The sequence below is a fragment of the Lissotriton vulgaris genome, chromosome 1_1 (assembly GCF_964263255.1).
Source record: "Lissotriton vulgaris chromosome 1_1, aLisVul1.2, whole genome shotgun sequence".
NCBI lineage: Eukaryota > Metazoa > Chordata > Amphibia > Caudata > Salamandridae > Lissotriton > Lissotriton vulgaris.
Window position 1 is genome coordinate 40373547 of NC_141685.1, and position 24365 is coordinate 40397911.

Below are 24365 nucleotides of genomic sequence, written 5' to 3' on the forward strand. Positions count from 1 at the left end.
AGAGGCAAGTATAGTCTCTGATAATAATGTATACAATACTGATAAGTTTTAAGTTGGCTTGCCATCAAGACTGATGCCCCGTAATGTTGATGCAAAGTCATCTGTGCTGGAGTATCTTAGACTCTTTTTGAATTGTACCATCCACCTTGTAGGTACTGCTATTTGTATCATGCCCACGTTGTAGGCAGACACAAACGCCTAAATTGTGCACTATTTATATTAAGCATAATAAGCATAATGTAAGTGAGCAGATGACAGTAAGCACTGTACAAGCTGTATTAGGTGCTTACAAGTAGAGTGACATAGAGGGCAATAAACACTCACTAAATATTTTTTATTATTATTAACAGTCCTCATAAGAACATACAATTCAATACGATATACAAATAGCCCATTGGGGAACAGTTCAGGCATTATCTGGGGATTACACATCCGAGAAACACAAGTGTCTTTCATGAATACAAATTGACTACTCCTCCAAGGACTCCACTGTATTATTGACACAGGCAAAAAGACAAACAAGCAGTCAGGAGGCGCACTGATTGTATACCCCCACCTGACAGGAAGGTGACAGACCCCAACCACCTGCAGGAGAAACGTGCCACCTCACTTAATGGCAGCCAGACGCTTTACTACGTAAGCAGACTGGTGGTTTACAACTGCGCGTACGTTGGGGTACCACATGTTTTTTCCAGCATAATCTGGTGTACTCCCCCTGTGTGGGATGACAGCACCCACTGAAAACTGCACCGTTGTGTAGTCTGGGACAGTGCACCTTCCCTGTAATTCTGAACTGGGCCTTTAAATACGGTACTATGTTGTGTGCCTATTTAATTCAGGTATACAAAGAATGTGGCACTACTTGTATACTAGGGTAGGACAAGGAAAATTGAATTTTTATGGTGGCAGAAATGTTTTTGTCAAAGTGCTTTATGCCCTAAATACTCTCCCGTACCCTGAACATAATGAGATTACGTAGAATACACCTCTGCGTGCCTAATGCTGCTATTTGTATTTCAAGACCAGTGATTAATGTGGCTTTATCAAGTTCAAAGCCTTTAGGCGTTTCCGACCTGTCTGATACTTGCATATGGAAAAGATGGGTCATTTGAACCTAAAGATATATAAACATATTCATAGATCACGATGTATGTCTGCATCTAATATAAAACTGTAAATTAGGAGTGGTGATAAGTGAGAAGTTAAAGGCAGCCGCTAATCGAGCTGCATTTGTATATAGGCCTTCCTATATTATGATATCTATTCCTGCTTAAGTCTTTAAAATTGTAATGAATACTTTAATACCCAGGCATGAAGTCATCATCGAGCTGTTTAGATAATCCACCTGTCTCGCCACTTCTTCCCCACTGCATCCTTAACCAGTGGCCTAGCCAGTGTGCCCTGGGCCCCAAGGCAAGAAAGGAAATGTGACCTCTGCCGTTTATTTGGACTGTGGAAAACAGCAATAATCATTGCTCTGTGGGCCCCTCAGGCCTCTGTTTGAACTGTGACAAACAGCAGTTATCAGGGTTCAGTGGGCTTTAAGGCATCTGAGACTAGGTGCCACTGCACCTGCTGCACCAATGGGAAGCTAAGCCCCTGCCCTTAACAGCTTCTATTCTAGCCCCACTGGAGAACCGAAACAGCCAAGTACTGATCTGGCCATATATGCAGGCATGCAGCCGCCTCTTCCTCTGAAGGGATTTGAGTCGCATGAAAGCAGCATGCAGGAAACAACCATTTTCTGAGGTAAAGTCAACCAACACCTCTTCTGTTCCAACCTGAATCCATTTAAAAACAGGGACGAAAAAATGCATCGTCATCCCTTGCTTATCAGAAGGGTAAAACAGATTCATCTAACATTACAGTGTAACAAATTGTGATTCTGTTTACAAATAAAAACTAGCATGCATATAGAAAGGGCAGCCTTTGGCCAAAATAGCCATTTTCCCTACCCATACTTTTAACACATCTTATACAAAAAATGCTAATTACATTGTCATCCGGAAATAGTCGTTAGCGCCTACTCATAACCAAATGCCACTTAGAATTGTCTTTCACTTCAAGCTTTCAAAGGTATATCAATATAAAAGCAGTATTGAATTTTTTGACGTTGTGTACTCTTACCAAAATTTAAAGCATCAACTTTATATGACACACCATAGAAAAAAGGAGTTGTTTATATATACTAAACCTCTAGAAACATTTGATTAACCAGTTATAAAGTCACGTCTAGCTTAGTTAGTTTATAGTCTTCTTTTTTTTAATAGTAATTATTTCACATTGTTACTGAATATGCATGGCTAAACACTTATAAGGTCCCAAAGGCGAGACCTATTGGCTATGACAATGCTTGTTATTGATTGAGTACATTGAGCGGCAGAACTTTTGATTAAGTCCTGAAGAATGCCGCATACACCTATTTGGAGGGTTAATAGGCTGAAACATGTTGACCTCTTATTGACTCTAACAGTGCATATATATTTTTCCCACAATGTCCTATTTTTAATCCTGGCCCAGGGGTGTACAAATAATGGAAACCACATACCCTTTAGCAAGTTTTAACTTTCACGCTGCTGCCCCCACTACCCTGAGCTCATTATTGTGGTATTTAGTATACCAGTCAGTCAGTCAAAAAGCTTTATTTCGATAAAATTTCATTATCATAAAAGCAAGTTTACAAAAATTGATAGTCTAAAAGTAGATATCACATATATCCAGTTGGTAACAACAAGCATAACATTTGTTTAAAAGAATTTTTTTAAAAAAGATTAAACAGTGTTATTAAGCTTTCTGGCTCGAATAGCCCAAGCCCAGAAAAGGAATTTTGCTAAGGCACAGGCATAGGGTACATAGCAGTCTGAAACAAGTATCCTGATTGCCACATCATGGTTCCTGGTGCCCAGTTGTCGGCACAAATTCTTCAGCCAAGCCCTTCTTGGCTTGGCATATTCATCACAAACAAACAAGAAATGGGCCAATGTCTCTGGGTAACCTAAACACGAAGGGCATAATTCAGTTTTATGTAAACAGGAGTTCCATTTCTTGGTAAAAGTATTCAAAGGCAAAGTACCCGTTCTAAATTTAAAATATAAAGATCGAGCAAAAGGTTTCCCAATTATATCAAGATAGGGTTCGCGCCTAGGAGTGTCTTTGAACTTCAAGAAGTCCTCGGAAAGCCTTCCAATAGAAACTCCGGAGTGCCTTTGGGAGCAAATCCAGTCTCGAAATAATTTTTTGAGTACTTGTTTTGGAGGAGAGGATTTGCTGAGCCAATAGTCCAGCAGGCCCAAATTCGACAATGTGGATTTCATATCAGTTAGCCACTTGATTCTTGCCCAATGTGGTGACTCCATTATTTCTTTCAGACCTCTGGCATAAGCGCTCAGTTCTTCTACTCGCCAAATACGAGCCCATAGCAGCAAAGGGCGAAAGTTCGCAATTTCACTAATCTGCGTGCAACCAAAGTCCAAAAATAAAGGTAAAAGTGGGGTGCTTTGGGGAAGTGACATTAATTGTCTGCAGAAGTTGTTCTCGGATTTTTGGAGAGCTTTTGTAGATGCGAAGCCCCAGAGTTCAGCTCCATAGAGTGCAGAGCTGACCCCCTTGGCGGCATAGATCTCAAGGACTGTTCCTATTGGTTTGAACGAACTGGAACGTTGCTCCCTCAATAGGGCACCTGTGATCCTTTTGTGATTCAACAGCATCTTATCCAAATGAGGAGACCAGTCCATTTTGTCAGAGATGCGTATCCCTAAGTAATCAAATACTTTCACCCTTTCCAGGGGCTCGGTGTTTAAAATAGGTGGACGCACATGCTGTTTGGGGGGGTTGAGAACAAGATATTTAGTTTTGTTGGTATTTATAATCAAACCCCGATCAGTACAAAAGGACTGGAAATTATCCAAGAGTTGCTGCAGACCCATAGGCGTTTTGGAAATTAAAAGCGTGTCATCCGCGAAGAGGAGGGTCGGTACCCGTACCCCCGCCAGCGATGGTTCGTCAGATGGTGTTTTAAGTAAGTGCTCAACCACCCCATTAATATACAAAGAAAAAAGGGTGGGAGCCAGCACACACCCCTGGCGGACCCCTCTCTCTACGGGAATGCAAGCCGTTTTCTCCCCACCAGGACCCCACCTGATTTGGGCAAAACTATCCTGGTGCAGCCTGACCAATAAGGAGAGCAAATACAATGGGAGCCCCATATTGGCCAAGACCTTCCACAAAAGGTCCCGAGGGACAAGGTCAAAGGCAGTCTTTAAATCGATGAATGCGAGATAAAGACTGCCCTTGCCTATCACTACCACCTTCCAGTAAATCATCATAAGCCTAAAAGCCTGCTCTATTGTTCCAGTGCCTTCTCTGAAGCCGGCCTGGAAATCGGTAAGTATTTTATTATCGTCCACCCAGTTAAGAATCCTGAGTAGAATAACTTTACCGATAACTTTTTGGGTTATGTCTAGCAGGCTGATTGGCCTATAGTTGGACGGATCGTCCCTTGGGCCTTTCTTATAGATGGGAACCACCTCTGCCCCCTTCCATGAGGCGGGGATGGGGGCTCCCTTACAGATGGCAAGAAGAAGGGAGTGGATTATCTTTCCCCATGTAGCCCCATCAGATTTCAGCAGGTCCCCAGGGATGCCGTCTGGTCCTGGAGCTTTTAGTGGTGTGATAGAGTTAATAGCATATTCTACCTCCTTATGAGTAAACTCAGGGTCACTGGATAGAAAAATATAATTAGCGAGCAGAGAGGATTGAACAGGACCTCTCGCATTCAAATCATTATGGCAAGAATAAAGTTTAGCAAAATGGTCCTCCCATACCTGCCCCGGGATGTTGCAGGTTACAAGGTCGCTGTCTGGTTTATTCCGTACCCTTATTGCATCCCAAAAGGATTTAGCGTCTTTCTTCATACTGGCTTCCTTAAGGGTTAGCCAAAAAGTGTCCTCCCACTCCCTCTTAGATACCTGTATGACCCTTTTGTAGTCTTTTCTAGCAGATTGAATTACTAAGGGAGACTTTCCTTTGACAGCCTCTATCAGGCGAGTTTTGGCCTTCCTGCACGTTGCCGAGTACCAATCATGTTTGCCTTTTGTTTTTAGTAGGGATTTTTGTTTACCTACAGGCAATTGAACCCAGAAAAGGTCACCTAAGGTTTTAGCGGCAGCTTCGAATATAACAGTAGCCTTATCTGCTGCAATAGATAAATCAATTGAGCCGATTTCAGCTTGCATATTCTTAGTCACTTCATCCTGCATATTCTTAGTCACTTCATCCAGTATACCTTTCTCTATAACAAAATATGCCTGAACTCCTCCCTCTCAGCGAGTGGGTTGTTTCATGGTGCAAGGAGATTCCCAATAAGGAAGCAGGCCAACTATGGTGGATGAGGGAAATCGTCCTTTTAAAGGGATATTTAATCTTAGCGAGGTCTTCATTTGCAACAGTAATCCTCAGAAACCCAAGGGTTTCTTGATTGTGGTAGAAATGCATTTTTACCCCTTCATTGTACGTTCAAGCACGGACCATTGTATGAAATGTGATCTATGTAGGGAACATACTCTGTGCACTGACAAAATGTGTTAAAATACCAGAAAGTTGATCATCGCAAATATAACTAGAATGTTAATTCTAGCATATTTTTGATACCACAAGGTATAAGATATTTCGGGATCTTTATCTGATATCTTTATCGGCAAGTTATCTGAAATTATTGAACATAAACTTTTCCAAGTAATATTTCGAAAGATTCAGGAATTGGTCTTTTCTAAACAAACCCCAGTGCGTATGACTACAATAATCACCTCTCTCAAATCAATATTGTGCTTGTTTTAGTGAGAAAGCTAAATGATATAGGAGAAACCAGGAACTGGCGACGGTATTTTTCTTAGGAAGCTTCAAGTTAGAGAGTGAAAACACTTTTTAGAATGCCCCAAAAATTGTGATAAAGATATTTCAATATGTTTGACAAAAAGACTAGGTACATTTCATGACAATATTGAAATTCTGAACAAACAGGAACACATATTTACACGACATTACAAAAATATTAGAGACTAAATTTCAGCAATATAGGAAATACTGAGGTTCATGTACTAATAATCCATTTGGTAAAAAGTGGTTGCTTGTAGAGTCAGCACACTACTTTGTCTGTGATAGCTTTTAAATAAGGCATTTTTAATGCACCCCATTTTATTTTCAGATTCACAAATGTCCCCTTGGGTTACTACCTCCTGTTACTGTTTTTCAGTCCACATATGGTTTCAAAGCTCAATACATACCTTAACAATGTTTTAAATATTCAGAAGGTAAACTATTAACATTCCCCTTCCAAATTTTGAATTGTTAAATGGGCTTAGTACATTTCAAAAAGGGGTTTAGCATTTGCAAACTCTGTGAATTACTGAACCAGTAGATTTTTTAACAATAAACATGAGGCAATTTTTCTCAATTCCCTCCAAATTAAGTTTGCTAATATTGTTAGTTGAATGATAACTGGTGCATGTACCTATATAGTGTTAGTGTTGCTTCAGATCAAATGAAACTATCACACATAACTCTTACACAATACTTAAAGACAGAATTTCTGACATCCAGCGTTAATGTTTTGTTAAATATATTTGCAAATGTTGTCACTTAAACAGGAACGCAGCTAAAGCAGTCTCTGGACATCAAATAGGATGTAATCATAATCTTTAGATACATTTTCGGAGTTTCAGGAACAATGTGTGTCTTCTGGGTTTACTCTAAACCACTATAATAAACATATTCAATGATTTTAGATTTGATCTGTTTGTACTGATTTCCATTGCAGACAATAATCTAGATTTAGACCAAGGGTCAATTCCACCCATGGCTTTTAAAATCTATTTATCAATGATCTGTATTAGTGTTATCGCAACTAAAACTGTAATAGAACTGATCCGAGAGATGGACCTTCAAGTATTATGCTCAGTCAATTTATTGAACAAACTACGGAGTTAAAATCTTAATAGATTAGATACTCAAGCATTGCCTGACCACTGTATTTTACATCAATAGATTACTTATCAGCACATTTTCTCTAAGTACAATGCAGTCATCTTCTATTTTTCACGGAGCTCGTGCTGGGTCTGTTAGAACTCTTTCAAAAATATGACATTTAAATGTCCAAAAAATCAGTAATTCTAGTTTCAAGCCTGGTCAAACCTTAATGAATGCTACACCAAAAGATGCCCTTCTGTTCCTACATTTTATTGTGCACCAGGATTCAGAAATGTCATGTTTTTGCTTTCGGAGGTAAAATTCTAAACATATTTATTGTTATTGCCAGCCGAAAAATTATCACTAATTGGGAAGATATCAACAAGTGGTCTTGTGATGCTTGCTGGAATGGGAACTGTTTAATCAAAAAGTGGATGGAATTCAAGTTTAGGAGACAATTTTACAAAAGTGTATGGATTTTGTATATATTTCAAATTGTTGATCTACAAAATAGCCTAAATAAATAAATTGAATTGAAATTCAAGTTTATCATTTGAATCCTATTGTTGGAAAAGATGTGATTTTGAACCCCATGAGGTGGTTCCTTTCCAGAAAGCATTCAGGTTGTAATCATGAGTCAAATAATGCTGAGGAGGTTAAAATACTCAAATTGAATTCTAATTACATATGAAATGTTCATTGTTCAATATATTTATCTTAGTATTTTAATGTGAGGACTTTATTGCTTAAGCTAAATAATTAGTATTTGTTTTTCTATATGTAGGAAGCATTACATTAATGAAATCACTGTATCCTACCTTCTTTGTTTCCTTTCCTGTTCAATGTGAACGTTTCTATTGTTAAACTTTAAAGATTGCCCGAAATTAGGAATTGTGCTCTACATAACTTTGCTGTGTTACAGTATGTTGATTTTTATGTACTACTTTTGTCTCTTATGTGTATGGCAACTGATGTTTTGTTTTGCTTTAATAATCAGCTTATGTTTATTAGCTTTCATTATTCAATAAAATGTTTCAAACACAACAAATGGTAGTTGATATGTATTTACAACTGCAGCATTTTTATTGTATGGGCAGTTTCAAAGCGGCCAAAATTATGGTCTGTGGGATGACGGAGGACCACATAGGTAACAGCAGGGAGTGGTTTGGGCAGGTGATTAGGGGTACATGTAAGGTTGGAAGTAGGTGGAACAAAGCATGTCCATTGTGTGGACTGTGACTCCTGGAGTTAGTGTGAGGGATACCATGCTACCCTGTAAATGAATCCCCTAGTAATTATTAGCAACAAACTTTATTCGGTTTTATAAAAGAAAAACATCTTCCAAGTTACAGATTGACAAATATAATATGTCCAAGTTAATCAGAACACAAGATAAAAATTCATGAATTACAGCAGTAGCATTTTGCGTCTGTGAGATCTCAATGAATGCTGTCATCAGAATCGGTAGCCGCTGGGGACAACACAGTGCATGGGCCGTTACTGGTTCAAGCAGGTATCAACATCCGTTGGCATGACTGATGGAAGTGTGAGACAAGTGTCTAACACTCATTCTTCTCCGCATAGCAGGCAGGGTAGAACAGGTAGGATGCAATCTTGCCAAATTGGTCTGAATGACAGAAACCATGTGGTATTTAATTCTCTTAGACAAGGTAGTCCCAAAATTTGGACGATGTGCTCACGACACTTCACCGCCAGTAGAGTTGTCTCCATGGAGAACTAGGTGTCGTTTGTGAAATGACTTGCCATGTCCAGAATTAGAAGCAAAAATAGTATTCCTGCAGCGAGTCCCAAAATGAGAGGCAATCCGCCAAACACAGAGTGCACAAAGTTTGGAAATATTACTAGGACTGCTTCAAAAGGTGCTAACAGTCCAGAAAATACGGTCTTAAATACATGTAGAATTCCACTCGTATCAGACATGTTTAAGATACGACTTAACATTTCTGAGAAATGTATAGGGCAATTTGTAGTTAAGAGGGCATGTAACTCTGCAGAAGTCCTTGCGACTTGCAGATCATAGGTTTCTTTGGCCGAGGTCAGTGCCACTGTTTTTTTGCAAAAGAATTGTTTTCACTCTGCTTAAAGTATCAATTTGTATAGAAGAGAGGTTCAGTGAACGCCACAGTGGCGATTCCCGGCTGTCTTGGTTTTGGGAAACAATACTTGCATACAGCAAGTGAACCTGGCTGACACAGTTACTAGATATGGTATTCCTGGCAACATGCGACAGCAGCTGCGATCATTCAATGTAAGGTAACTCCCATTCGAGAGTTGTCCAAAAACCTTACAGGTGGCAGGATAAGTTTTTAGAGAAACTATCACAGGCCCTGTGTAAGTTTATACCCTGACATTGGAGAGAACCGTTTAGTGCATTTTCACAATTTTCCCCGCAAAGATATATTTCACGACCCCCACTCCAACATCTGTATGTGTACGGCAATTCCAAGGATGTCTTGATGTATTCTTTACCCAACTTTTTATATGTGCCTGCTGGTATATGTTGTAGGCAATATTGAAAATGGAAAATTGTAACAGACTGAGTGAATGTTCCAATGTATAATCCATTCCATAACTGGCTTTTCAGCTACAGTAAATGGCAATCTTTCCAGTTTTTCAATGCTCAGCACCGTATTGTCTGCTCCCCTTGGTGCCAATTTGATCTGCATATCAGTGAGATTGAATTCTGAAAACAGTGACGTAGTATAGCCTGAACGAAGGTTTTGCAACGTCCAGCCTAATAGCATGATAGAACGTACTTGCGACTGACCATGTTGCAACATGACCAAGTCCTGTTCCATGATGTCTATGGCAGAAGATACTATGCTATCTAAAGAATATATCCTGGACCACAGAGTCTTTAACCCATTGTCAACCACAGAGAGAGATTTCTCTAAATTATTACGATCAATTTCTTGGATTCGTTCTGCAGTCTCTGCTTGAGTAATTTTCCATGCTTCATTATAAGCAGCAAAGAAACCGGCGTATATACAACATTTATGACGCGGTGTTCTTGGTCCTAGCAACAATTCCCTAAGATCAGCGCCATCTTTAAGTAAAGATAAGTGTTGCTTTACATCCTTAAGTGTAGATCTGTGTATCCAATCAAGGCAAAGTTTCCCTACACTGTATATTGTTGTGGTTGCCTTGCTGAGAAAGGAGAGAAAAAGGACTGAAAGAGACTTTTGCTACTTGTGCTTCAAACAATCTCCAAGGGCTTGTGGGTGAGCTTGCCCCCTGAGCAGAGTCCCAGGATTATTGGACTCCTCCTGCCTTCGCTGACAAATCTGCTGAACTTTGCCCTTCCTTATCGCTAGAGCCGCGATCCCCAGTGCAGCTCGTCCCCTCCTTTGCTGTGACGTTTGTGCCTGGCCGCCCCCGCACCATGTGAGCCTGCTCTGCTTCAAGCCGTTCCTTTCATCGTCCCGCTGGGCCGTCCACACTCTGCCTCACTATTCCTTCCTTTTCAATCCGCACTGCTCGCCTCGCCGCTCCCACTGCTGGAAGCCGAACGGAGTGTCTCACGAAGCCAAGGACGGCCTGTACGCACGTAGTGTACCAGCCTCCTCACATCGCACTCGTGGCGCGCCGCACTAAGAGAGCCCGGCCGTACGCCTCGTACTGGCTGCCTCTTGCCGCGCCTGCCCGCATTGAATCAGCAGCTACAAACCGAAGGTACGGCTAAAAAGCTGTGAACGCCGGAGGCAACCCGCTTCGCCCGCCCCACCCCGCTCCTCGAGGCCCCCCTGCTCTACTCTTCGAACCGAGACACCTATCAGAACCTGGGCCCGCCTCGCAGAGGAACCGCCAGCATCTTTGTGTTGCCTTCACGTCCCAGACGCTGCATTCGAACCGGACTCCTCATCTCAGAAAAGGTACTGTCACTCAACGCGTACCACAGTGTGTACGCCACGGACCACGGAGTCCGCAACGCTGGTTTAATACCTTTTTGACATTGTTTTTCAATGGTAAGAGTCGGACAAGAGTGTGCAACGCGCACAGGAACCAAGAATTACGCATTTTTAACAAAATCCTCATTTTGTTGTTAAATAGTATTGTGGCCTCATTTTACAAACGTTATTTGAGTCTTGTGCTAAGCCTTATATAAAGACACTTATTTTTATACAAAACTAGACTGGTGTCATTTTGTGGTGTGTCATTGAATTACTGTATGTGGTCATAAATGCTTAACCTATAACGCTCTGAAGTTTAGCATTGTCTGCTCGCGCCACGCAACCTAGAGGGTGAGCAGGGGTTATTTTAAAGAGTAAGTCCCTTGCCCTGACTAGAGGAGAGGGTCCCTGCTTGTCACAAGTACTCAACTGCGCCAACCAGAGACCCCCAAATCTAACATTGGAGGCAGCGGTAAGGATTTCAAATTTGCATTTGTGATAAATATATGTAATTGGTGAACACCACGTAATGAGTTCAGATCAATAACGCAGCCACATACTTGTTGATTTTTGTTTTTGCCAAGAGATCTCCTTTTTTTTTTAAAGAAAAGTCATGCCTGATTCAGTCAATGGAGAATAGGCGGCATCTGTAGTCTCTGACATTGAAGGAATAGAATGGGAAGAAGAGAGACTAGAGAGCTACTCCTTAGCCCAGCTGAAGGGCTTCTGCTTAAAGTTTAGAGTTTCACCGTCTGGATGTAAAAACAAAGCTCACTTCCAAAAGGCGCTGAGGGTGCGGATTGAGTCAAGGGCACCTGAGAATAGAGTGGAAATTGAACCAGCAGAAAACATCCATGATTTTAGCAGAGTCTTGTCTCCACAGGAGTTGGCACCCAGGCACATGCAATGGAGATGGCAAAACTAAATGGTCAGCTGGAGATGGAAAGCAAAAGGCTGGCTATGGAAGAAAGAAAAATTCAATTGGAGCATGAAATTAAGTTGAGGGAGCTGGAGCTGAAAGCTAAAAGTATGGAAACTACTCCCTCTGGTGGCAGCGCATAGCCAATGCAGGTAGAATCAAGGGTGCACATGCCAAAGGATGTGGTGAAAGAATTTTTTAAGAATGATGACATAGGGCAATGGTTCCAGGCCTATGAGGTAGCCATGTCTTCCCACCGGGTCCCTGAGAGAGATTGGGGAGCGGGGTTGTGGGGGCTGTTCCTTAGTGAAGGGCGGGACACACTGCTAGATTTGCCCTCTGAAGTTTATAATTATTACCCACACATGAAGGAAGCTTTGATGACCAAGTATGGGTTAACTCCTGCATTGTACAGACAGAGGTTCAGAGGTTGTGCAAAGATTCCTAACAGTACGTATGTTGAGTATGTAACTTTTTTCTGCAGAGCACTGGATGGTTGGGTGAAGGGTAGCAAAGTTAATGATTTTCAAGGTCTCTTTGATTTAATGGCATGGGAGCACTTGTCTAGAAATTGTTTTCCTGAGCAAAGCCAGCACCTGATTGATAGAAAGCTGACAAACCCTAGGAAGCCCGCTGGGTCAGCACCACGGTCCACAAGGGTCAAGTGGGAGACTCCACCAAGGGTGGGAAGGGTCCCCAGCAGAGGAGTGGGGGTGACAAGGGCAAACAGAGGGAGTTTCAGGAGAGGCCCCAAAGCAATCCCCAAGGGAACCAAGGGAAAGGTTCTCAGCCTCCCCCACCCCAGAAACCGACCAGGGCCCCGACAGGTACCCCTGTTCAAAGAGGGCCCCTAAAGTGTTACAAATGTGGCAACCTGGGGCATTTTGCCAATGATCCCAAGTGTCGCCTGTTTGGTAAATCAGCACCCACTGGTGCTCCGCCCCGGCCGATGGCTAGTGTAGCCTTTGAGGGGGAGGTAGAAGTCCATGGTGGGTGGGATCCTGTTCAGATGACCCTGGTCTCGTTAGGAGACGGTGAGATGGTCCCTGAGAACCAACTGCCCTCTAACACTAAGAAATATGGGCAGTGGGTGACCGTCAATGGCCAAAGGGTGGAGGCTCTCAGAGATACTGGAGCCAGTGTGACTGTTGTCAGACCGTCAATGGCCAAAGGGTGGAGGCTCTCAGAGATACAGGAGCCAGTGTGACTGCTGTCAGATCGTCAATGGCCAAAGGGTGGAGCTGTCAGAGATACAGGAGCCAGTGTGACTGCTGTCAAGCAGCACCTGGTGTCTCAAGAGCAGCTTGTCCCCCATGCATACTGCCGGGTTGTCAACGCTGACAACACAGAGAGTTGTTGTCCAATGGCTCAGGTTCCCTTTGAGTGGGGGGGGTCTCTGGTACTCTTCAAGTAGCTGTGAGAACTGCCATGCCTGTAGACTGTTTGTTAGGGAACAACTTGGAAAGTTCACCTTGGGAAAAGGTGGAGAAAAGTACTCACCTAAGGATGGTGGGTCTGCCTGACTGGGCATGCGTGACCACCCAGTCAATGGCAGCCAGTAGGGGTGCTCAAGAGGTCCTGGATCCTGAGGGAGAGGCCCAGGAACCGGCCTTAGAGAGAAGGTGCAGGAGGTGCGGTAAACCGGCCCCTGAAGATCCCACAGCCCAGGAGGAAGCAGACCTTGAAGGGGATGCCCTGGAGCCTACCGGGAAACAGCTGAAATGGGGGACCTGCCTGAGCTGACCCATTGGCAGCAGGAAGGAGGTCCCTCCAGGGAGGAATTCTGCGGGGGGCAAAAAGAGTGTCCTTCTCTCATAGGTCTGCAGCAGCAGGCTGCAGACCGGGCCAATGGTGATCAGTCTGGAACACATTTAATTGATTGGAAGAATGACCTCCTGTATTTAGAGCCTAAGGTTGCTGAACCTGGGTCAGCCCGTGCGCTGGTGGTACCCCAGAGATTCAGGGCCTTCCTACTGGGGCTGGCTCACGATGTGCCATTGGCAGGGCATTTGGGGCAGGACTATGAAAGGCTTGTCACCCACTTTTATTATTATTATTATTATTATGCTGTTTTATAACGCGCTCTATTATTACCGGAGTATCCTGGTGCGGACTGAAGAAGAGGAAGAAAGCAGCCTTAAAAGAGATCAGCACATTAGCCTCAAATGCACAAGAACTCTGATCCTCACTGCAGGACCTGCCAGACTTGCCAGGCAAGTGGGAAGAGTGGGAGGAAGCAGAAGGATCCTCTCCAGCCATTCCCTGTAGTCAGTACCCTATTCCAGCGAGTGGGAATTGACATTGTGGGGCCACTGGACCCCAGGACAGCCATGGGCAACAGGTTCATACTGGTCCTGGTGGACCATGCCACCCGGTACCCAGAAGCCATCCCCCTGAGGACAGTGACAGCCCCTGTGGTGGGACGTGAACTGATAGGAATTTTCTCCAGAATGGGATTTCCTCTAAAGGTGGTGTCTGACCGGGTTACTAATTTCATCTCCGAGTATATGAAATCCCTTTGGCAAGAGTGTGGTGTAACCTACAAATTTATTCAGAAAAGGGGGTGGTGATGAACAGAGTGTCTGAATTAAGCAGACCACTCTTACCTAGTCCAAAGATCAGGGCTTGATCCATCACCGTTTTTAGCTCACTGCACCATCCCAGTTCAGAACCTGGCTATATGCAAATTAATCTTTTCCTGTCCCAGTGCATGATGGGAACAGGGCAATCCAAACTACCAAGCCAATTCTTATACTGGGAAGGAAACAAGCTACCGGGGACCGGTTTCTGGCATTTCAGCCGTCGTCGGCCCAGCTTGCTTGAATCCTGATGGTGCAATGAGCAAGGGACTCACATCTGAGTATACCCTTCCACGCTTATGGTGGACAAAATGATTCAGAAAAGGGGGTGGTGATGAACAGAGTGTCTGAATTAAGCAGACCACTCTTACCCAGTCCAAAGATCAGGGCTTGATCCATCACCGTTTTTTAGCTCACTGCACAATCCCAGCTCAGAACCTGACTATATGCAAATGAGTCTGTTCCTGTCCCAGTGCATGATGGGAACAGGGCAAACCAAACTACCAAGCCAATTCTTATACTGGGAAGAAAACAAGCTACCGGGGACCGGTTTCTGGCATTTCAGCCGTCGTCGGCCCGGCTTGCTTGAATCCTGATGGTGCAATGAGCAAGGGACTCCCATCTGAGTATACCCTTCCACCTTATGGTGGACAAAATGATTCAGAAAAGGGGGTGGTGATGAACAGAGTGTCTGAATTAAGCAGACCACTCTTACCCAGTCCAAAGATCAGGGCTTGATCCATCACCGTTTTTTAGCTCACTGCACCATCCCAGCTCAGAACCTGGCTATATGCAAATTAGTCTGTTCCTGTCCCAGTGCATGATGGGAACAGGGCAAACCAAACTACCAAGCCAATTCTTATACTGGGAAGGAAACAAGCTACCGGGGACCGGTTTCTGGCATTTCAGCCGTCGTCGGCCCGGCTTGCTTGAATCCTGATGGTGCAATGAGCAAGGGACTCACATCTGAGTATACCCTTCCACGCTTATGGTGGACAAAATGATTCAGAAAAGGGGGTGGTGATGAACAGAGTGTCTGAATTAAGCAGACCACTCTTACCCAGTCCAAAGATCAGGGCTTGATCCATCACCGTTTTTTAGCTCACTGCACCATCCCAGCTCAGAACCTGGCTATATGCAAATTAGTCTGTTCCTCTCCCAGTGCATGATGGGAACAGGGCAAACCAAACTACCAAGCCAATTCTTATACTGGGAAGGAAGCAAGCTACCGGGGACCGGTTTCTGGCATTTCAGCCGTCGTCGGCCCAGCTTGCTTGAATCCTGATGGTGCAATGCGCAAGGGACTCACATCTGAGTATACCCTTCCACGCTTATGGTGGACAAAATGATTCAGAAAAGGGGGTGGTGATGAACAGAGTGTCTGAATTAAGCAGACCACTCTTACCCAGTCCAAAGATCAGGGCTTGATCCATCACCGTTTTTTAGCTCACTGCACAATCCCAGCTCAGAACCTGACTATATGCAAATGAGTCTGTTCCTGTCCCAGTGCATGATGGGAACAGGGCAAACCAAACTACCAAGCCAATTCTTATACTGGGAAGAAAACAAGCTACCTGGGACCGGTTTCTGGCATTTCAGCCGTCGTCGGCCCGGCTTGCTTGAATCCTGATGGTGCAATGAGCAAGGGACTCCCATCTGAGTATACCCTTCCACCTTATGGTGGACAAAATGATTCAGAAAAGGGGGTGGTGATGAACAGAGTGTCTGAATTAAGCAGACCACTCTTACCCAGTCCAAAGATCAGGGCTTGATCCATCACCGTTTGTTAGCTCACTGCACAATCCCAGCTCAGAACCTGGCTATGTGCAAATTAGTCTGTTCCTGTCCCAGTGCATGATGGGAACAGGGCAAACCAAACTACCAAGCCAATTCTTATACTGGGAAGGAAACAAGCTACCGGGGACCGGTTTCTGGCATTTCAGCCGTCGTCGGCCCGGCTTGCTTGAATCCTGATGGTGCAATGAGCAAGGGACTCACATCTGAGTATACCCTTCCACGCTTGTGGTGGACAAAATGATTCAGAAAAGGGGGTGGTGATGAACAGAGTGTCTGACCACTATAGGTGTGGCAGGGTATACTCAGACATGAGTCCCTTGCTCACTGCACCATCAGGATTCAAGCAAGCCGGCCCGACGGCGGCTGAAATGCCAGAAACCGGTCCCCGGAAGCTTGTCTCCTTTCTGGTGAAGAATTGGCTTAGTAGTTTAGTCTGCCCTCTTCCCATGATGCACTGGGCCAGGGACAGACTGATTTGCATATAGCCAGGTTCTGAGCTGGGATGGTGCAGTGAGCTAAATAACGGTGATGGATCAAGCCCTGATCTTTGGACTGGGTAAGAGTGGTCTGCCTAATTCAGACACTCTGTTCATTACCACCCCCTTTTCTGAATTGTTTGGCCACTATAGGTGTGTCAGGGTATACTCAGACATGAGTCCCTTGCTCACTGCACCATCAGGATTCAAGCAAGCCGGGCCGACGACGGCTGAAATGCCAGAAACCGGTCCCCGGAAGCTTGTCTCCTTTCTGGTGAAGAATTGGCTTGGTAGTTTAGTCTACCCTCTTCCCATGATGCACTGGGCCAGGGACAGACTGATTTGCATAGAGCCAGGTTCTGAGCTGGGATGGTGCAGTGAGCTAAATAACGGTGATGGATCAAGCCCTGATCTTTGGACTGGGTAAGAGTGGTCTGCTTAATTTAGACACTCTGTTCATCACCACCCCCTTTTCTGAATCGTAACCTACAAATTCACCATGCCTTACCACCCCCAAGGAAACGGGTTGGCTGAGAGATTCAACTGAACTCTGAATGGCATGATTATAGGTCTGGAAGAACCTATGAGGCGTAAGTTGGACGTCCTCTTGCCACGCCTGCTCTTTGCTTACCATGAGGTTCCGCAGAAGTATCTAGGATCCAGCCCCTTTGAGCTCCTGTATTGCCACCCAGTGAGAGGACCTCTAAGTCTGGTCAAGGAAAACTTGGAGCAATCTCCCAGGAAACCTCCCCAGAATGTATATAGCTACATGCTGGCCTTCAGGAACCAGACTAGGCATTTCAGAGCACTTGCTGAGGCAAATCTGGAAGCCAGCCAGGAGGAGATGAAGCGGTGATATGACCAGAATGCCACTCTGGTAGAGCTTCAGCCTGGGCAAAAGGTGTGGGTCTTGGCCCCCGTGGAGCCTTGTGCACTCCAGGATAAGTGGACAGGCCCCTTTGAGGTTGTGGAGCGCAAGAGTCCAGTTACCTATTTGGTGGACATGCAATCTCCCAGAAACCCCTTGAGGGTCCTGCATGTCAACCGCCTTAAGCCCCACTTGGAGAGGTCCAAAGTGGGCATGCTCATGGCAACAGATGCAGGAGGAGACTGAGCCTCTTCCTGACCTCCCGGTAGCCAGAGAGCAAGATCGGTTAGTGGATGGAGTTAACCTCTCTCCCACATTGCATTTCTGGGAATGTATTAAAAAATCGCTAAATAAGGAATCGCAATAATTTGCGATTCCTTATTTTTCTTAAGCATTTCAGGAATCGCTAATTTTGCGATTCCTCAAATGCGATGTATGTGGGGTTCTAAAATTGCAAATTTTGGTTAAGAAATCGCAAATTACCACCAACTTGTACTTGGTGGTAATTTGCGATTTCATTTAAAAATGCCCTATTTGGCATTTGTGAAGGTGGCATGTGACGCAGATACATGCCCATAGGGCATGTATGCGTGCCATATGCACACACATGTACATTTCAGGGGTGCAGCAGGGTGTATTTGAGACACCCCTGCACCCTTGAAATTATTCTCAATTGCGAATTCGCAAAATGCGATTCGCAAATTGAGAAATATTTCTCAATCATTCCTATGGGCCTCCTGGCCCATAGGAATGCATGGGAAATTATTCCTTATTTGCGAATTCGCAAAGTGCGAATTCGCAAATAAGGAAGACTAAGAAATCGCAAAAAAATAGCGATTTTTTACATACATTTTATTTTGCGAATTCTAAATAGCGATTCTTTATGAATCGCTATTAAGAAATCGCAAAATGGAATTTTGATACATCTACCCCTAAGTCTCTTGCCCTGAGAGAGGGTCAATGCTTGCCACAAGTACTCACCTGTGCCAACCAAAGACCACCAAATCTCACATTGGAGGCAGCGGTGACGATTTCGAATTTGCATTTGTGATTAATATACAGTAATTGGTGAACACCACGTAATGAGTTCAGACCAATAACGCAGCCACATACTTGTTGATTTTTGTTTATGCCAAGAGATCTCCCTTTTTAAAAAAAAAGAAAAGTTATGCCTGATTCAGTCAATGGAGAAAAGGCAGCATTTGAAGTCTCTGACATTGAAGGAATAGAATGGGAAGAAGAGAGACTAGAGAGCTACTCCTTAGCCCCAGCTGAAGGGCTTCTGCAATTACTGTATGTGGTCATAAATGCTTAACCCATAATGCTCTGAAGTTTAGCCTTGTCTGCTCACGCCACGCAACCTTGAGGGTGAGCAGGGGTTATTTTAAAGAGTAAGTCCCTTGCCCTGACTAGAGGAGAGGGTCCCTGCGTGTCACAAGTACTCACCTGTGCCAACCAGAGACCCCCACATCTAACTTGCAGAATGTCAGGTGTCCACTTCACCATGGGGTAAACGTACAAAAAGATATTTAAGGTGTGTGTATCACCGTGGAGGACACGACAACAGGAGACCTTGACCACCAAGAGGATATGGAGTGCTTGATAGACTGCTAAATGTCAAAAGAAACGTGGAAAAACTTGATGCGGCAGAGTAAGTGAGTGCCTCAACCGGAGGGAAAATAGGCAAAATAACAAGAAGGCTGGAACATTCTGGTGAGAAGAGTAAAAGTTGATGCTTGGAAGTATAGGCAAACTGCAGAAAAGTCAGAGGCAGCCGTGAAAAAGACAAAACCCTTGAAACAACAAGGGAGGAAAGCTTACTTGTTACAACAAAGGTTGCTGGTACCAACGCTTGTTCAACTCACCACAGCTTTCAAGAGGTGCCTCCTGGAGATGACAGACTGAGGCAAAGCGATCATGCAGGGGACCACCTCAGCCCTAGAGAAAGGAAAGGTGCTGAAAAGGGTGGTGCGCCGACAGCCGTCCTGCTGTGACGCAGCTGAGCTGGAAAAGCTGGTGCGTCACTGGAATGGAGAACCCCACAGGGCTCTTCACAGTAGTACGGTTCTGAGGGGCTGGTGCGCCGGACAGTAGTGAGGTGAGGACTCCTCCTAACAGACACTTTGACGGATGTTGATTCGCCTGCTAGGATGTCCTGGAAAACAGCAGAAGTAGTACACTCATGAGGAAACACTCTCCGGTCGACCAACCACATCGGACATTGGGATAGGAGGAACAGCGAAAACAGGGTCCTCAACAAATGCTATCCGGGTGGAATGGTGACAGCGCCTTAGAGAAAACAGACACGCGTGAGGTACCCGCTAACGCCAACACAGCAGGGCTAGGAGCGATCAGCAGAGCAGCTTCTTTCAGGCAACCCCACGGCCTTGAGGAAACAGCAGGCGCAGGCAATCCGGATGCCCAGTAAGGTGTCACAGATAGGAGAAAATCGGAGAATCAACCGGGATGAGAAAATATCTCAAAGGAAGACGTTGAGAAAACCTTCTCTGAATTCAAACGAATACAACTGAGGAATCAGCAAGTCTCTGGTATACCTTCAGTGAGACCTCCGCTCCATCAGAAAGGGAGAAAATTCTTCATAGCTAAAGAGAACACTTCTCTGGAATCAATACATCAGAACTGATCAAGTTGAATCAGCAGGAAGGAGAGAGTAAAGAAAGGGGAGATGACAGGAATGGCCCCCTATGCCAATTCGTCGCCAGTGGTGAAATTAAAGATGAGACTGAAGCAAGGTAAGTTCAAGCACCTTTATTCTGTCATCCACTCGCCGTAACTGACCACATGTCCAACATTCCGAAGAGAACTCTAGGGTAGCGTTCCAAAAGGTAGGAGGAGTTGGGGAGAAGGGGAAGATACCAAAAGGGGCAGGGAGGAAAGAAACAACAGCGAGGAAGGAGCCAGGGGAAAAAGGAGAGAGATTACAACAATTACATCATGCCTTCATTGTGACACCACAAACACCTTCGTTACAAGTTTGTACATTCGATTTTGTGCGGAAACTGGAGTTTCTGATCTAAGGGATGTTGCAAACAAAGTAACAGTACTTCCCTCACTGGGTTTCTCATGGACACCTTTGGTCAGGTAAAACCTTGTGGAACTTGTCCATGGAAAACAGCTCTGTACTTGGGAAAAGCCTGACAAAATCAGGGCAGAAAGGTGGACATCAGCTATAATTCTCCAGTGTTTAGAGGAAAATGCCTCACAGTGCAATATTCCGCATCATAGAATGTTCAAAGCCTACAGTATCGTCGATTGAAGTTATGGAATTTCTGATGCGGTGCCAGCACAGATCATCATGGGATCAGCGTCATGGTGCAAGAGCACGGCTGTCACATGTTCATGCACATTATAGCATTAGCCAGTCAATGAACCATCACACACTCACAAGGTTCTCCCAGTCAACTGCTCCATGCAAGAAGAGGATGGACAGGTCCGGACCGTTCAACTGATCACATGGAGGGGAAGAGAGAATGGGATGGTGCCTGGGGGATGGAATGATATAGAGACTGTGTGTTACCGCTACACGGAACACACAAAGCCACCTCGTTAATATCAATGAGCTCTTTTCAGCTCCAGTATGTAAGTATATACTGAAAAAAGACCAGTTGGTTGATATTTAATTGCACATGTGTTCCCTTGATTACAATAATCACATTTTAATTTAACTCATGAATCGCTTTTGCTACAAAGAGGCTATGAATACGACTCATAGGAAATATAATATTCATTTACATCATATAGGAGAACGTATGCAACAGAAGAGTAAGGAGGGTACTAGGAGAGACCATATGCTCAGGGGGATGACTGTGGACACATTTGACGGTAATACAAGAAAACTAAGGTAGAAAAAGGGGAATGCTCCCCCCTGAAAGATTGGCAAGTGGAGATTTAGGACCAAAAGCGACATTTGAAATATGAAAGTGATGGAAAACAAGTACTTGAATGAATGGAAAGAAAAGGTGAGAATTAGCCATCAAGAACGGGAGGTGTCGGTGAAAGTACACTGAGTTCATAGAAAATGGAGCTTCTAAGTTGTTCTAATATGTAGAAGGAACACATTCAAGATTTTTGACCAGATATTTTAGAGCAATGGTTCTTAAACCTTTTGGCTTCTGCGATTCACTGTGGGTCCGAAGCTGTAACCCAATAGGCAGCGATCTGAAACTGTTCTCAGTGTGTCCCAAACTTTATTATGTATCAATGGGCAGCGATCTGTAACTGTTCTCAGCGTGTCCCAGACTTCATTATGTATCAATGGGCAGCGATCTGAAACTGTTCTCAGCGTGTCCCAGACTTTATTAAGTATCAATGGGCAGCGATCTGTAACTGTTCTCAGCGTGTCCCAGACTTTATTATGTATCGATGGGCAGCGTGTCGTAACAGGCTGCAGTGGGCCCAAGTTGTCGTATGTATAAATGGGCAGCGAGCTGTAACAGGTCTCACTGGGTTCCAAGAGGTAACATAACATTAGAAGAGTATTTGTAAAGCGCATGTTCACCCAGGGGTATCTTGGCACTGAATAACAGATGTTTATTGTTACCCATCTCAACGGTACTCATTTTATCGACCTCAGATGGATGAAAGGCTGAGTGGACCCACCAAGATTTGAACCTGTGACCATGATGTCGAACACAGGACCCTGAAGTGGATGCATTAGTCCATTGAGCCCCAGACCCAGCTTTCTGGTAACATGAATCAATGAGAAGCAGGCTGTAACAGGTCACAGGGGGTCCCAAGCTGTTACATCTATCAGTGGGCCGCGAGCTGCAGCAGGCCGAAGTGCGTCCCAAGATGTAACATGTATCTATCGATGGGCAGTGAGTTGTGGCAGGCCTCAGCGGGTCCGAAGCTTTAATATGAATCAAATGGGCAGCGATCTGTAACAGGTTGCCGTAGGTCCCAAGCTGTAATTGCCGTTATTAGGCCCCAAGCCCGTGACACGCTCAAAGGCCTCATTGGCCCCAAGCAGCTCTGGGCATCAATCAGCCCCAAGTAGTAGCAGACATTAATGTGATTCCAGCTGTAATCAGCATCAATGGGTCTCAAGGTATAACAGGTAACAATTGCCTTCATCCTATAATATGCATCAATGGGCCACAGGCTCTAACAGGCATTAATGGACCCCAAGCTAGAATAGGCATCAGTGGATCTCAAGATGAGCGTCACAGTAGACCATGTGCCTGGGTACCAGTTGTTTGGTAAAATTACTGATTCCAGCTGCTTATGGCACCCCTGCAACATGCAATGACGAGCTTGTGTTTCCAGAATGGAGAAAGATGACGTAGACACGAAATTACCAGGCACTTTACTGCAAATGGATATCTATAATTCCAGGGACATTTTTTCTCCCATTCATCACCTTAATTGACCATGTGGATAATTTGATCCGTGGGGGAGGCATTGGGGTTGTGGGTGAGGATGTAGCTCCACGGTTTACTGCCCAGTCCTCTTTTTATGTTTAAGGTACTTGTAGTGCCGAGAAGCTCCACCCAGAGATTGTCACCTCTATGGACAAGTGCGGGGATTTCAACATTTTTTTGATCTTATGAAAGCGGAGCCTTTCTTTCTGTGTCTCTCTGCTTCTCCCCTTTTGAGCACAGGATCTTTCCTAGCTACTTTTGCCCAGTTTCTTTTTCCTATTTCCTGAACTCAGAGACACATGAAATGTGTTGCCAGTGTAATGCACCTTGACAGCTGGAGCAGGCACTACACATGCCCCACCAGCAGCCGCGTGTATCCTGCAGGCCTCCAGGCCTTCACTCCAGGGGCAACAGTCACTGAATGTCCCAGGAAAGAGGGAACGTTTCTCCCACCAAAATCACCCACAATGCACCATTAAACTGTATATCATCATGGACGTCATTTAAGGGTCGAAGCTGCGACCCCTGGCTCGCCCTTTGCTACCCCTGGCACTGCCTTTGCGACCCCTGGCCTCGGAGGTGGCAAATTCAGTGCCAAGAACACAGGGACAGCTTGGGCTCAACTCTTTATTTTCTGTCAATTCTTTATCACACTAATGTGTAAGTATGTGTGTGTGAATGAAAGTGGGTGTCAAAGGGCGTGTAATGTCACTTCCGCTACCCCTGGCATTTTGGTGAATTGACGTCCATGTATATCTGTTGTTGCTTGGTATCAGTTTGTGTTACTCCAGTAAGGTATTGTATGTGTCTAGCTTAAGGTGTGCTTCTGTGGTGAGTGACCTGTAGAGGGAAACCCCTCCAGTTGTAGAAAAATACAAAAAACGTCTCAGCAGCAAAGTTTTAGTGAAGACCAATGCTTGAAGTATTTCAAGCATAACCCTATAGATCTGCTTGTGTCCGGTATCAACTAAATATAGTGCCTAGCTCATGTTAAAGCTCCTGCAACAGACGGTTTCTCATCAAACACTGGGTCGCTTCCTCACTTGCCTTTACATCAGCCTCCCCAGCAGCGATATCAATGTATCGCCCATTTCTGTTAAAAGTTTTAACCATTTGGGAGTCGTTAGAAATACGCTGTAAACCTTATTGTGGACAGGTAATGTGTACTACCCACTCCCTCATGCAACAACCATGAGTTCTGGGTTTGTGGTAGGTCTGGGATATGTGAGGGTTGTCTGAAATGTGTGTTTCTTTCAAATAAATGTTTATATAGTACAACTATTGAACTGATGAGACACGCTGAAGGACTTCTAGGCACTCGAATATCGAAGTAGCGGCTGCTCCCATTGCGAAGTGGTGAAGCGGGAGAGGGCGAATACAAACTAAAAACATCACGGAAGACAGAATAAAAATATATAAAATTACACTTACCTACTCCGACGGCTGCCCACGGGCTCCCGAAACTCTTCTT